The sequence below is a fragment of the Homalodisca vitripennis genome, chromosome 5 (genome assembly GCF_021130785.1).
Source record: "Homalodisca vitripennis isolate AUS2020 chromosome 5, UT_GWSS_2.1, whole genome shotgun sequence".
NCBI lineage: Eukaryota > Metazoa > Arthropoda > Insecta > Hemiptera > Cicadellidae > Homalodisca > Homalodisca vitripennis.
In genome coordinates this window covers 93,245,088-93,260,902 of record NC_060211.1, presented here as the reverse complement: position 1 = coordinate 93,260,902, position 15,815 = coordinate 93,245,088, and the positions used below count along the sequence as shown (strand labels likewise).

At 34.9% G+C, this 15,815-nt stretch overlaps 1 protein-coding gene across 3 annotated transcripts in view; it reads left to right on the top strand.

Moving 5' to 3' along the window:
• LOC124362527 (mucin-5AC-like) overlaps positions 1-15,815 on the top strand; it is a 200,124-nt gene that overhangs the window by 18,201 nt on the left and 166,108 nt on the right. The window lies entirely within an intron of this gene.

The window sequence follows — 15,815 nt, the reverse complement described above, 5'->3', positions numbered from 1 at the left end:
AAAGCGAGACAAATATTTACCATTCATTATATTAAGAAGGTTCAGACAGCGAATTTTGTATTTTTATCACAGGTGAGATCGTTTTTTTTTTAACTTTTTTTATTTTTTATTTATTATTAGCACGTTCTTTTGAGTCGGCAATTTACAGTGCTTTTTAGTTGTTGTTGATTTGTAACAGATTTTGAAAAACCCAAGTCTGAAAATTCGGTTTAATTCAGTTACAAATAATTTAGGCAAACTATACAAGTAGCTAAAAAACATTCTAAAATATTTTTGTTAATCTATTTTACCAACAAAATGTTGCAGAACTGCTTTTTAGCCATTGTATAGCCTTAATATTTTAACCAATTTCTTCTGCCCTGCACTATACAATTTACGTATTTAATACCTACCAGCTCCAGGGTATTTGAATACATATTATAAGACAGATCGAATGATGGATGGCTGTGAAAAGTGACCGTTATTTTGAAATTTGTTTTAGAGTACATTCGTAGACGTTAAGACTCGTTCCTTAGAGCCCTTTTATGCATGCGTTTTCGTACGGACGTTAAAAAAACGGACCGTAAATTTTGTAACGTGCGTTTCAGTTTTATATCGTGCGTCTTGAATTTTCTGTCGTGCGTATGCAAAAGATTGATGGTGGGGGGTAGCAATGCTACCACAATAATATTATTGTAATAATAATATTATTATTTTATAGAGATTTAAGGTGGCAATAATTAATAAAATTACTAGTCTATTTTTATTCTCTTTAATTCAATATTACTATTAAGTTAGTTACAGTTAAATTTCTTCCAAGTATTTTAATTAAAGTCATTTTCACTAAAATTGGAGTCTACACCTGACATATTAGAACAACTAATAGGACTTTCAGTGTTCCGGGTGCAATTCTCCAGATCCTGTGCAATGGGTGCAGTCTGCGAAGACGACGACAGAGTAGACTGGGTCCATTATTCATTTCACTGAAAGTATTTCCACTGTGGGAAGATTTTGAGTTGTGTGATGCTTGTGGAGCAACTTACATGTTGCAGCCTTTTCTTTAGGAGTCTGGTCTTCGAAATTAGAGCAGAAGATAGAACATAGTTGTGACCACTTGTTTTTCTTCAGTACTCGGTCCTTGTAAGTCTCCGAAGAAGAATTCCAAATCGCTTCTCTCTTCTTAACTTCATCAATTAAATAACTCTGTATTAATTCCCTCCATTACACACTAAACTACGCGCAACATAAGACAACGTGGTCAGACAAGACAAAGTTACAGCCTGGCAGAACTACAACAGTGCAGACAACACGAGTGCAGGCGGTTGGCTGCACTGCGGCTTGGAGTGGGGAACGCGCGTTTGACGTGCGTCTGCATAAATGCGGCCATATACTACCGTGTACTTTGAGCAAACGTCCGTCCCTGCGTTTGACGTCCGTTTCTAAAACACTGCGACATGTTTTAGAAACGCAAGTCGAACGCAAGAGCTGTAAAAACGGACGACAGTGCATAAAGTCGCTCATATGGTCCAATGTATTTAAAAACGTGCGTTTTTTTTAACGTCCGTACGAAAACGCATGCATAAAAGGGCTCTTATGGATAACGGGATAAAGTACTGTAATATTTTAAATGTACAGACAGGTCTATAAATGCTCCTTCATCATTGGTATCACAAGCGACTTTTGATTGGCATTTATTTTGTACATGATGACGTGCTGATTAAATCAGATTAAACCTTAAAGGATTTTATTGTAGGTTCGACAACAATATTTTTTTCTTGAATAAAAAACAAACCAATTGACTAAAGCATGAAATTATATAAATATAAAACCCAATCAGGAACATTAGTAAATATCACAATATATTATCATAGATAAAAGCGTACTCCTTTCAGGACACAACCTAATAGTAGTAGGTTTTTGTCTATAATATTGCTAACTCATGAAGTATACTCATCCACAGGAGGCTTCACTTCTAGGTGGCTTTTACCTTTCCAGTTGAACCTATTGGGTACAGTAAAACTGATGCGTTAACTCCATAGATATTCGGGAATGGCAAACAGAAAATTTCTAAATTCTGGGGTAGAAGAGGTGATCGGTAGGTGTTGTTTACTGCAGAGTGGGTGGAGCTCCTGTAATGATAAAAGCTTTGCCAGCCTAACTAAACATGTGTCCCTATCTGCTTTTACCGGAAGAGGCTGGATCAGAGCTAGTCATCTCTCCCATGGTGTCATGACAGAGATTAGAGGCTATATATATTTTTTTTCGTGGGATCCGTAAGGAGCGGCCCCTACCGTCAGCATTAAGCGTCCTGAAAATCCTGCCACTCAGGACACAAACGCAAAGGTTCTTTCCTTACTAAGTATAGCAGTGTTTTATAAGATTCATGTCCTAAATTATAAAAGTTCTAAGCAATATAGAGCAAACTAAGGTATGGCGGCGGCATGATATTGCCGAGTTTGTAATAATAAAGGAGTAGCTAATACTTTGGTGTAATAAAAAGTGCCAATTTATCCATGCAAATTTACGCTTCATAACTGATCGGAAACGTCCTAAAATGCCGGCAAGGTGCGATATAGACGAGGGAAAAATTTAGTTTTTCTACCTTGTTTTGTCAGAAAATGATTGATTAAATACCTGAGTTACATTAAACCGATAATTATAAAACTAAACAGCATTATACAAGAGTTTATTGAGAGACCCTGACCGGGTGATTGTAGCACCATAGAGTAAAATATTATACGAGTACGTAACAACATTACTCTATGGATGACATGCTCGCGCGCCAGTACACTCCTCCCGCTTAGCGTGTTTGCACAATCAGCTGTTCTCGCTGTCGCGTGTCCAGTCCCACGTCCACCTGTTCAATTTACATACTTATTATCACCTGTTGTTTATGACTGCAACTACGTTTAATATGTTCCTAACAAAGTGTGTGTGCACAAACGGAAATCAGATTTCAACCAGTTTTTGTAGAGTTGATTATTAATACACTAAATTTTAAATGTAGACAGAGCGAGGTCTCGCTTTTTGGAATACTTCTACATCCCAATTTTATTTCTTTTTAATAGGTTAAATACAATTCTAAGACGACGTAATTTTAAGAAACCAAAATATCGTAATTAATATGTGCGCTATCTAGAGGAAAGTGAAAGAAACAATGATTATAAATACATTAAAGAACAGTATTTAACATTGTAATTCTGAGAGTAATGAAAAATACCCAAATACTCATGTTTAACGTCTAATAATAATAATAATAATAATTAACGTCTGTTTAATTCATAAAAATGAATTAATTATTGTAATATTAAAATAGATTACAACTTTAAAAACAGATTTAAATGCCTATAGAAGCACTCTATCTATAGGTTCAGAAACACAATCCCCCATATCCCCATATATAATTCCCATATGGAAGACCTCATTCCCTGAAAAGTCAAAGATACTGCTTATTATACCAATGTAATATCCAGTTACCATGGACATTACACAGACATTATATCCTGCAGTTATAAGTGAATATGAAACAGGCGTGAAACTCTCCTGTTTATACCTATGGATTTTTCATTCTGTCTATATTCTGACAGGAGGTTAATCAAGTATACTTGTTTTTGATTGTCTAACCAGACACGTCTGTTTTAATATACATATATCATGTTTCTAGGTTTTTAGGCTGTTTGTATGTTTTGCTATAAACAGAGCAGATAATTATGTCCTTGAATACAGATTTGATGCTAATGTCCTTCTGAAGTATATAGGCCTACATTATGTTTAGTTTTACTCAAATTTTCATAAAATTCTTCATTTTGTTATAACATATAAGCGGTGTATCATAATTAAATAAATGTAATATACTGTAAAGATAATCACTCACTATTAGATAAATGTATTTTAATATTTTAGACTTATCGTGGTAATTACTGATTGATTTATTAATAAATGCTGTCCTTGAACTCTTAAGTCTTAAAGAACTTGTTTGAATATTTGAGATATGGTTATGTTGAACCCAAGATTTGTTACAATGTAATATAGGCCCCTACCTATTTATTTCCTAAGCACTTTACAATACTTTAATTACTTCCTTTGCGTAATCTGTAAGCGTTTTGCAGTTTACACTAGGTCGACACATTGCTTATATAATGAATAATTAAAATATATCGCCCTCACTCAACCTTTAGCCAAAAGATGTAAAACAAAAACTTGAAAATAATCTATAATCTGGCTCTGGAAATCCATGAACTGGCTTATTAAAGTGTCTGATATTAAATAATTTCCATCTTTTCGCCTCGACAGTTTTTATAGCGTATCAATATTTGAAGTTTTAAGATATCACTCTGCAAAATACTGTTTCAATCCAAATGTCCTGTGGTGTGCAGCTCGCACGATATAGTCAAAGGTCCGTCTTAACCCCCCTCCCCCTTACCATGTGCTCAACACTGTTGTCCGATTTATGTGCATGGAACATTTGATCAGCCTTAACATCTGTTGCGATTAATATTAACTAACATCATCAGCTGTTACCGTAAACAAATAACGTACGGTTTCATTCATATGTTTTGCAGACAAGCAGACAATATGTCTAATACGTCACAGCGGGAACATATGACGTCTTCACCGACTCAGATGTCGTCAGACTATTTTCGTGCGGGTTACAGTAGTACACATTGTGTTGTTACACGTCGAGTCGGATGCTGATGGCGCCTGGCACTAAAGTATCGATCAGCTGTTATAACCTCAAACTCGTGCTTTGCGGTGCCTCGAACAATGTATTTACTTTAGGTTCCATGCTCAAAGTAAGCAGAACCTGCTGAAATTCAGCAAAGAAGAGGAGGAAAGAAAGAATGTATTTACTTACCTTAGTAGTATATATTTTCATTATAGAATATTTAGCATCTTTATACAAACACGAAACATTATTCATATTTTGTCGCACAATTTATTCGGTCACGACATCAGATATTCCTGACATAAATATTGATTACTGGAAGACAGTGAAACAGTTTTAACCATTAATATTAATTGGTGACGTGAAGGACCTGAGTATTTGGTGAGGTGCAGTCCCACGGACCACACGCAAGAATGTTTTGAATCTGGACAATAAGTATGCCAATTTAGTACACGATGTGTTAAAATGTATAATAAATTTATTATTTTAGGTAAAAGTAACCTCTATTACGATTTTAGTACTTTATTGAAATATATTTTCGAAGATACACTATTTTCGGGCGGTAAAATAAATAGGCCTACAAATATTCTAAAATACTAATTTTACTAAACCTGAATTATTTTTTATAGCTTAAATACAATTATATATACAGTTTGATGATGGTATGAACACTATTGTAAAAATTGTAATTAATAAATTTACTACGAACAAATTAATCTGTGTGAAATTGAAACCCTTAAAATAGCATACTCTTGAAATAACTTTCCTCAATGAACTAAAATGTTACTAATAAGGATAAAACTTTCCAACTGAAATGCCGAATGCACTAAATCCTTTGAATTCGTCACTGGAACCATCTTTCGTTAAAGTTAAATAATGCTTCTGTCATTGGTATACTGTACACTACCCCCCCCCCATAGGAATGATTGTAATTTTCGCGTTCTATGGCAACAGAATCTATATATGTTAAAAAGAATTAAAAAAAAAAAAAAAACACTTATATAGGACATTACTTTGTACAGATTTCTTATCAATCCACCGACTAACCGTACTTTTGAATATTGCAGCCATAAACAAAGTAAATCTGTGTTTAAATTGTACTCACGATCGCTCATTGAGTCGTGTGCCCAGTGCCTCTATTTTTTTAAATATTCTTATTTTTGTATATACTGTAAATATGACGTGCCACAATATCAAAACAACGATTACTCAGGAACTACCTAATGTGAGCACATTCACAATTTGTTCATTCAACTGAACTTTACGACTATAAGAATGCTTAATAATATTCAGAATACGATAAGTAGTTAGAACTCATCTCTAACACAATCTATCGTAAAAGATAAATACTATTATTCCCATTTTTTTGCAGTATATAAAAACCTGGCTAAATGCTTGGAATTTTCCGCCTCCAAGGAAACCCGGATTCAATATGTTACAGCTTATTTAAAAACACTCTTCTACAGAAATACAATGCCTTGACCAAACAGTATGAAAGTTACGCCTGTGTATATTATACAGACTGAATACAATAATAAAACGAATTTAATAGTATCGCATTACCTCAACAACAATACAATATTATAAACTGTACTTTTAAAAAACATAAAAAAATTATTTCTTACACAAATATTTAAATTATATATAAAAAATTAAAATTGGATAAACTTTATGAAGTACTATATACACTGTTAAATGGTCGGGCCTATGTTCTGAAAGTATCGATTGTATTCGCATGTTATGAGCCCATCAACTAACTGAGCTACCTGATGATATCGGTTAATCAGCCCTCACAAGACACCCACAGCCCTATTTTAATCCGTGTAATTCTGGGCCAGGCCTAGGTCCTGATAGTATCGATATGTTTGCATGTCATGAGTCCATCAACTAACTGAGCTACCTGATGACATCGGTTAATCAGCCCTCACAAGACACCCACAGCCCTATTTTAGTCTGTGTAATTCTGGGCCAGGCCTAGGTCCCGATAGTATCGATTGTGTTCGCATGTCATGAGCCCATCAAGTAACTGACCTACCTGATGACATCGGTTAATCAGACCTCACAAGACACCCACAGCTCAATTTTAGTCCGTGTAATTTTGGGCCAAGCCTAGGTCCTGATAGTATCGATTGTATTCGCATGTTATGAGCCCATCAACTAACTGAGCTACCTGATGACATCGGTTAATCAGACCTCACAAGACACCCACAGGCCAATTTTAGTCCGTCTAATTTTTGGCCAGGCCCATCAACTAACTGAGCTACCTGATGACCTGAGTTAATCAGACTTCACAAGCCACCAAAGCACAATTATCAATCATAAATACCCACGACCAGACCCTCCTCCGCCTATCCCCTGATAGTATCGATTATATTCTCATGTCGTCAGCCCATCAACTAACTGAGCTACCTGATGACAACAGTTAATCAGACTTCACAAGACACCCAACAGCCCAACTCAAGTTCGTGTTATTCTATGCCTTAGGTCCTGATAGTATCGATATGTTCGCATGTCATGAGCCCATCAACTAACTGAGCTACCTGACGTCATCGGTTAATCAGACCTCACAAGACACCCACAGCCCAATTTTAGTCTGTGTAATTCTGGCCTAGGCCTAGGTCCTGATAGTATCGATATGTTCGCATGTCATGAGCCCTTCAAGTAACTGACCTACCTGATGACATCGGTTAATCAGACCTCACAAGACACCCACAGCTCAATTTTAGTCCGTGTAATTTTGGGCCAAGCCTAGGTCCTGATAGTATCGATATGTTCGCATGTCATGAGCCCATCAACTAACTGAGCTACCTGATGACAACAGTTAATCAGACCTCACAAGACACCCACAGCCCAACTCAAGTTCGTGTTATTCTATGCCTTAGGTCCTGATAGTATCGATATGTTCGCGTGTCATGAGCCCATCAACTAACTGAACTACCTGACGTCATCGGTTAATCAGACCTCACAAGACATCCACAGCCCGATTTTAGTCGGTGTAACTCTGGCCTAGGCCTAGGTCCTGATAGTATCGATATGTTCGCATGTCATGAGCCCTGCAAGTAACTGACCTACCTGATGACATCGGTTAATCAGACCTCACAAGACACCCACAGCTCAATTTTAGTCCGTGTAATTTTGGGCCAAGCCTAGGTCCTGATAGTATCGATATGTTCGCATGTCATGAGCCCATCAACTAACTGAGCTACCTGATGACAACAGTTAATCAGACCTCACAAGGCACCCACAGCCCAACTCAAGTTCGTGTTATTCTATGCCTTAGGTCCTGATAGTATCGATAAGTTCGCATGTCATGAGCCATCAAACTAACTGAGCTACCTGATGACAACAGTTAATCAGACTTCACAAGACACCAAAGCACAATTCTAGGTCATAAATACCCACGACCAGACCCCCCTTCCCCTATGCCCTGATAGTATCGATTATATTCTCATGTCGTCAGCCCATCAACTAACTGAGCTACCTGATGGCAACAGTTAATTAGAATTTAGAAGATACCTACAGCCAAATTCAAACTTGTGTATTTCTGAGCCTGGCCTAGGCCCTGATAGTATCGATTACGTTCGCATGTCGTCAGCCCATCAACTAACTCAGTTACCTGATGACAACAGTTAATCAGACTTTACAACACACCTGCTCAATTCTGGGGGTTCAGCTCGTGTAATTCTGGGGCAGGTGAATAGTAAGTTAATTGACCTTTCTTGAATATTTGAGAGGGCTTAATAGCCCTAAATCCGTCTTTTTAATTAATAGATTTCTAGTTACATTTCTTTTCACTGTAGCGTTAAATCAGGCTGTTTTGTCCCTTTTATATTAAAAACAAGTAGTATAATCCAAATGCCCTATACGAAGGCAAAAACTCCAATTAAAATTACATTTTTGAATGGCCACCAGTAATCTACGTTGTAAGGTTGCTCAGAAAATATGACGAGACACAACCTGTTGGAAGACAGTGTAGATTTCCTTTTGAGACGATTTTTTACACATTTACCATGATACGTTAAAAATAACTTTTTCCAGACTCACTAAAATTTTGTTAAACACATCGACATGATGTCAATTTTTAACTTCGTTATTGAAGCGTACTGCATTTTATTAATATTCGAGCATACACTGTTTCCAAAATAGTGTTAATAAGAATTTAAGAAATAAAATTTGGTTATGCTTAAATTGTGTATGTACTGCACTGTAAAAAAATAAGTTGTTCCACTTGTTTGAGCGATTAAATTTTACATTTACTCAAATAAACAGAATTTACTTATGATACTCGTAAATATGCGTTTAGTACTATTTCTACTTATTCAAATTATCCTTTCTAGACGTTTTGTGATTTACCATTAATGTAAAGTAAATATATCACATTAACAGGCTATTTTATTTTGCATTCAAGGGTATGGTATGATATTTTTAAAACTGATATTTTGATAAAGAGAAATCAACGTAATAGAGTCAAAGCTCATCCCTCTAAAAACCCTTCAGCGCTCACCAAGAAAACCATTTTTGTATATTTGCATTGTCTGCATTGTTATTGTATATTTTGTGCAGTGGTTGTAACTCTACATCTCCATAAAATAATTCGATCACATTTTACTTTGAGGTTACATTATATGCCTGCCTAAGTAACAACCTAATTTGGATGATATGATTCAAAATTTGTTTTAATTTTTACTTAAATCTGTATTGCTTCATCTCGTACACTCTTCTTTTTTTTTGCGGGTAGGGTGGGCAACGTCAAAACCATTTAAATGGAAACGCTGGTACAATTCTATGAGGCTGGAATTCAGAGTATAGAAACCTTAAATTCCAGTATCGAGAATGATTGTGTGTTTTAATTGTTGATGATGTGCACAGATTTCTAGGCAATCCACTGTCGAGTTTTGCGGCCACAGCTGTATTTTAAATTTTTGTGATGAGGTGAATGGCTCATTGAGTCGTGTTTGTGCCTGATGCCTCTATTCTTTTCTCTCACTTATTGTAAATATGACGTGCCACAATGTCAAAAGAACCAATAGTCAGGAACTACCTCAAGTGTACACAATCACAATTTTGTTTATCATTGTTGATAATATTATTATCATTATTTTCAGTACACCACAACTAAAAAATTGTACATTTGTTTGTAGGATACGAGGATTTTCGGAGTTAAACTATAGATTACCAAAATTTATAAAAATACCTTGACGAAACACTTAAGATGTAAGTCGAACCTTTGTTTTGAACAGGCTTATGATATATAAATGAGTTCGGTACGTCTAGAGATATCATATTTGGATTATATTCACATATAAGACAGATTTATAGAATGCAGGAATTTCGTAGTAGCAGACCATAAAAGTGTTATTGACAAAAGGATTTGTTTTTGAGAATAGGTATAATAAATGTGTGCACATTTACAACCAAAACATTCGACGCTGTGGAACGATTTGAAGTCTGACTGATACACGTTCTGAGCTCTAGGTTCTATGTTGAAACACGAGACATTCCTACATTCTATTTTTGCGTAAATCTACTCTAATTTTGCGTAATTTAAATTTTGATTCCCATTTACAAATAATACAACGAAAATTTCTTGTATTTCAAATAAACGCGATACGATCCATTCATGAGCCTGTTTAAGAGAGGTTACATGTGAGTACTTACTTAAAGATTTCATACATGCGTTTGAAAAAAAAAAAACATGAAATATCGGCATGCCCTAGACAAGCACGCGATATATTGCTAAACGTATATAACTTTAACTATTATAGAAATATATTCTGTGCAAGATTACTTAAATAGTTTGAGTTTTAATACAAATATTAAACGCTGAATGTTTATATTTCTTATTTCAATTGTGATAGAATTCGCTAACGCTCAATCAACTAGTACATCAAAGATACTACCTTGGATATCAGAGCATATTGGCACATAGGAAAAGTATGGCATTATTTCACTGTGACTTCACTTAGAATAAATTATATTGATTTTTGAGTGCTTTATTTAACTGAAAGAAGCATGAGGTCAAAATTGGGGACGTGTAGGTGATATAGGTATTCATAAAAGAAATCATGTAATAGGCATTGTAGTAAAAAGGTACTCTATGCTATGTTAATAATAATAAGCAGATCACGCGGACAGTTTCGAATTGGGAATAGGGAGTGCGGGCAATTTAAACCCTGAAAAATTTCGAATCAATAAAACTTGAGTAATAAAATCTGTTTTATTACTCCCCAGAACGGGATTGGGCAGAACGTCAATGAAGCTTATCACTCAGTAAGCTAGCGCAATTTCTTTCTGGTTTGTCGAGGGATGTAACAAATTCTTTTCCGTTCGATTGTCTATCTGTCAGCAGGACATCTCAAGAATTAAATGGGCTATAAACTTGTAATTCTGAATTCAATCTCAATGAAGTTTCTTATGTGACACATGGTGTGGCGTACCCATACCTTCTTATAGCTAAGTAATTAAGCAATTCAAAGAATAAAACTCAATTTAATGATTGATTATCATATGTTCTAATCATGTAGACCAAATTTTAAGTTATGCAGTGACCCACAGACAGCACTACTGCAGAATCCCGCCCCTCGCCAAAATATCGTATTGCAACACCGACTGCATGTAGGCCAAGTATACAGTTCTGCAGTGACCCACATACATCTCCCGACGCAGCTTCAGAAAGCTATAAACTATTTTCCTTTGGGTGATATCTCTGCAGAAATGTATTTGTGGTATAATTTTTGGGGAAAAGAGGATTTACCAGGAAACAAATTAAAGGATATTAAAATGGCTGCATTTATGGATGAGACTAATTTTCCTCCTCGCAACAAGGCATGCACTCCTCATTTTAAGTGCTTTCCCAATGACTACGGCTACTGTTCAATGATCTTTAAGTACCCTTTGAATGGTAATGACCTGGCTGAGAAGTCGCAATGGGAGAGGACAGATTGGCTGGGTTGCGTTTGATGAGCGTTAATCAGAAATTCTTTAAGATAAATCAGGACTAGATTGAAACTAAAGTGTTCTACAAATCTAAGAAGGACTATAGTGGTATAAAACATGTAACTAGGATAGAAATTTTTTTCATCGAATAATTTTCATAACATAGTTGATAAAATAATTTTGTAATTATATATAAGTTTCTTAAAATTTTGATTTCATTATCCTTTTCCGTGCTAAAATGTTACAACCTGAATGGCCATGACTTGCCCCCCCCTCCCTCCGATTTTGATTCTAGATACGCCATTGGATTGCAGCCGCAGGTAATAGCCCATGGGTTACCACATGAGTGCAATCGAAGTATCCGGAAACTTGGATCATCGAAAGGTTGTGATATACATTTTGTAATACATAATTGCTCAGTTGAAGCTTCTCCAAAATCCTGGGTACAATATTAATATTTATTTGTGGAAATACTAAGATTAACAATATGATGTATGGGTTCAATAAAATTTGTAATATTTCCTTTATCTAACTTAGCTGACATAGTATCCTATCCAGAATCTAAGCGACCCTTTATACTTTTGTATACATCATAAGGGTCCTGCAGAGTGAAGACTGAACCTACAGCGTTTACTGAACAACTGAACACTTGGATACGCTGTTATTGTGACCCCACTGTTAAATTAATCACTCACTCCTTTGATAAGGTGAGGCAGACAGTGTCTCCGTTATCGTAAAACGTATATTATTTCAAGACAACAGATTTTCAGACATTTTACATAGTGTTATACATATAACGTTTAGGAAATGGCCGAAACCCCGTTAGCCTTTAAAATTATCCATCGCCAATAATGAACATAAACAAATTAATATTTAAATGTTACTTCTTAACGTCTCGTACTTATTTAAATCCATTCATAAATCATAATTTTCTAAAAGCGAAAGTTTTCACTAATGTCATTTTGACACTGTATGTTTACCAGCGTCTATGGATGCATGTTTACAAACTCGGTAACAAGATAACTTTACTTCCGGCCAAAGCTCTAATGGCCTTCAGTAGGACCTTCAATTTACAAAGAAAACACTAATAGAGCTGATGTTTTGAGATACCCGGACTAAAAACCCAAATCTACTTGTTACAATCTAGATCTCCTCTTCGAAATGTGGTGGGTCGGACTAAGAGACCAAATTTATCTGCTCGGGTTCAACACTCTGTGCATTAATCCCACTCGAAAACATCAACCCTTTCCTCTACCATAAGATTTAAAAGTCTTATGTACTGATATTAAGGAATATAAAAAACTATGATAATACATATACTACTTCAATTGGTTGATAACTGGTAATGAAAAATTACTATAGCTTGTACGAATTATTCGTTGAGACAGACCATACTGACCATACTTATACATATAACTTTAGGAAATGGCCGAAACCCCGTTAGCCTTTAAAATTATCCATCGCCAATAATGAACATAAACAAATTAATATTTAACTGTTACTTCTTAACGTCTCGTACTTATTTAAATCCATTCATAAATACCATACTTTTACTTACAAAATAAAAGTCATGTAGGGCTATCTTACACATCTTTAAAAAATTATAATCATATTTTAATATGGTTTAAGAACTTATGACACCCTGGCTATTTTAGTTCAATTTCTCCTCAAGTAGATTTTACATATAAAATAAGACTGATCCAATTAATTCATACGCTTCATAAACCAATTCTCAATTATTTCCTAGCCCAAAGTGTGTCAAAAGAGCAAATTATAAAGAGAGTCTGTTGTCAATAATTCATATTTTAAACATGTATAACTTATAATTGAACAATAGCAAAACAATTAGTTGTTTTGGATATAAGACCGAAAAAAGTTTTCCTTTCACTAAATTGTATTAGTTTATATGAGTTAATTAAAGATTTTACTCGAATTAAATGATACGCTGCGGAACAAAATTATTGGCTGAGCGTTAGGAAAATAACTCGAGGGTCTCGGAAAGTTTCGTTTATGTCTGCCTGTCTATCTGTCTGCAAGATATAGAGGAAGAGTGGAGGTTGAGTGGAAGGATGGGATAAAACAGCCCAAATTCCGTCTTCCAATATAGACATTTTTCATTTCATGTATTCATTTCAAGATATCTTGAGAATAAACTGGTCTATAGACTGTAACGAAAATGAGCACAATCATGTGGCATTATAATAATATTATAGTGCCATTATGTGGTATAGTATTCTTTGTACATGTAGCCTAACTATCTGCAAGTTTTCTCGAGAAAGTTTTCATTTGTAAACTTTAACTTTAGTATGAAAACAATTTTATACATGGAAAATAATGAGTTCTATGATTGTACGTCCACCCACGGGATTGGGCAGAATGTCAATGAAGCTTATCACTCAGTAAGCTAGCACAATTTCTTTTTGGTTTGTCTAGGGATGTAACGATTCTTTTCCGTTTGCTTGTCTATCTGTCAGCAGGACATCTCAAGAATTAAATGGGCTATAAACTTGTAATTCTGAATTCAATCTCAATGAAGTTTCTTATGTGACACGTGGTGTGGCGTACCCATACCTTCTTATAGGTTACATTTGTAGCATAGTCTAAAATGTTCATTAAAACTACGAACCAGAAACTACGTAACTTATCTTAATTCTTGAATATTTGCTTGATTATGTTCAAAAAAGCACTTTTTCAAGAAAATAGAATATTTTCCAGATGAGACAACAGTTTTATTCCACCTGCCCGCATATTTGGTAGTGTAGAGAAAGAGTACAGGCAAACACAATACAGTACATATAAAGTACAATACAATATTACAGTATACGAAGAAAAATGACACTTTAAATATAATGAACGAGGATTAGAAAGTTTGGAAACTTCAAGAAATATTCATGGTTAAAAAGTTACTTTCCTTGATAAAAGAACAACGTGTGTTTCAGTATAGAAAGGATTTTTCACGTTTTTTTTGTAAATATACCTGTACGTAAACAGGTAGTAATTAAATGGACACAAAATCCTGAAGAATAATGTAACCAATACGTGGCAAAACATCAGTGCATGAACATTGTAAATGAAATATACAAAATAACTTAACTAAAAGGACGGATGTGGAAGACTTGTTAAAGTTTATAAACATGTCGGAATAGGGTAGAGACTTCTAGAATCGTGCTCTCCAGAATGCAGCAGCTGACACCAATATTGTTGACTAGTCTGACGCTAACTATGACGAAGAAAAGCCATTCCTACGAACTTTTCCTTTAATTTTATATGGTTTAGCTAAAACATTTTTTCCAAAAAAGTATGCATTTTTTTAAGGCAAATTCTAAGAATTATTGTAAACAAAAATAAATATAATTATCTTGACGTGTGTAAGACTATTGTCCCACAAAAAAACTTTGTAGAGCTATTAATAAAAGTAGGATTTGGCAGGATTACGTAAATTATTAGCTAATAAATTATTAAAGAGCATGCTAGCATTTTGTTGGTTTAGAAAGATACAATTTCAATTAAATTCTAAATATAGGAACAACAGATTCTTTTCCGAATTCAGTTGTAGTTTAATACGATCTGCTTAACACCCACTTTGAACTGAATACTACTCTCATACTTAGAAATTCAAAACTCTTTGATTACCTATTTCTTGGAAGCATATTAACCACCCTGAGTGAGACTTCAGCTGCGGAAGTCCAATGTTCCAAGCGACGGTACCGTTTTACAACAAAAAACAAGTTTCCACGGATTTTACCGGACATTTGCCATCGTTCAGTGATACAAAGAATCAGTAACACTACTTTCGAGATTTGCAATCTGATCTTTTTCATCAGGTAAATAACTAACCTAACACATAATTACAAACTAAATAGAAAAAAAACAAACAAATCATACCAGAGCGTTGTGACACGCATAAGACGCATATTCCTGATCACAACCACCATGTTGTGTGTCAACATCACTAACCCTAATACATGCGCTTAATAAAAAACAAAACACAACACTAATTATTAAAACTGAACTACAGGATACAGGTCACAATAGGTCTACATTCGCCGACTAACCACCTACGACTATGGTATGCCAGCAAAAACAAACTTCTAACAAAGCACAAGTTTCCCTTGTGACCCTAGCTGTATGAGAACAATGTCAATAATAAACTACTTTGAAATGTTAATGTTGTAATATTGTTATACATCTATAATGTAATTTTAATGTCACATTCTTATACAAAACTAACTTT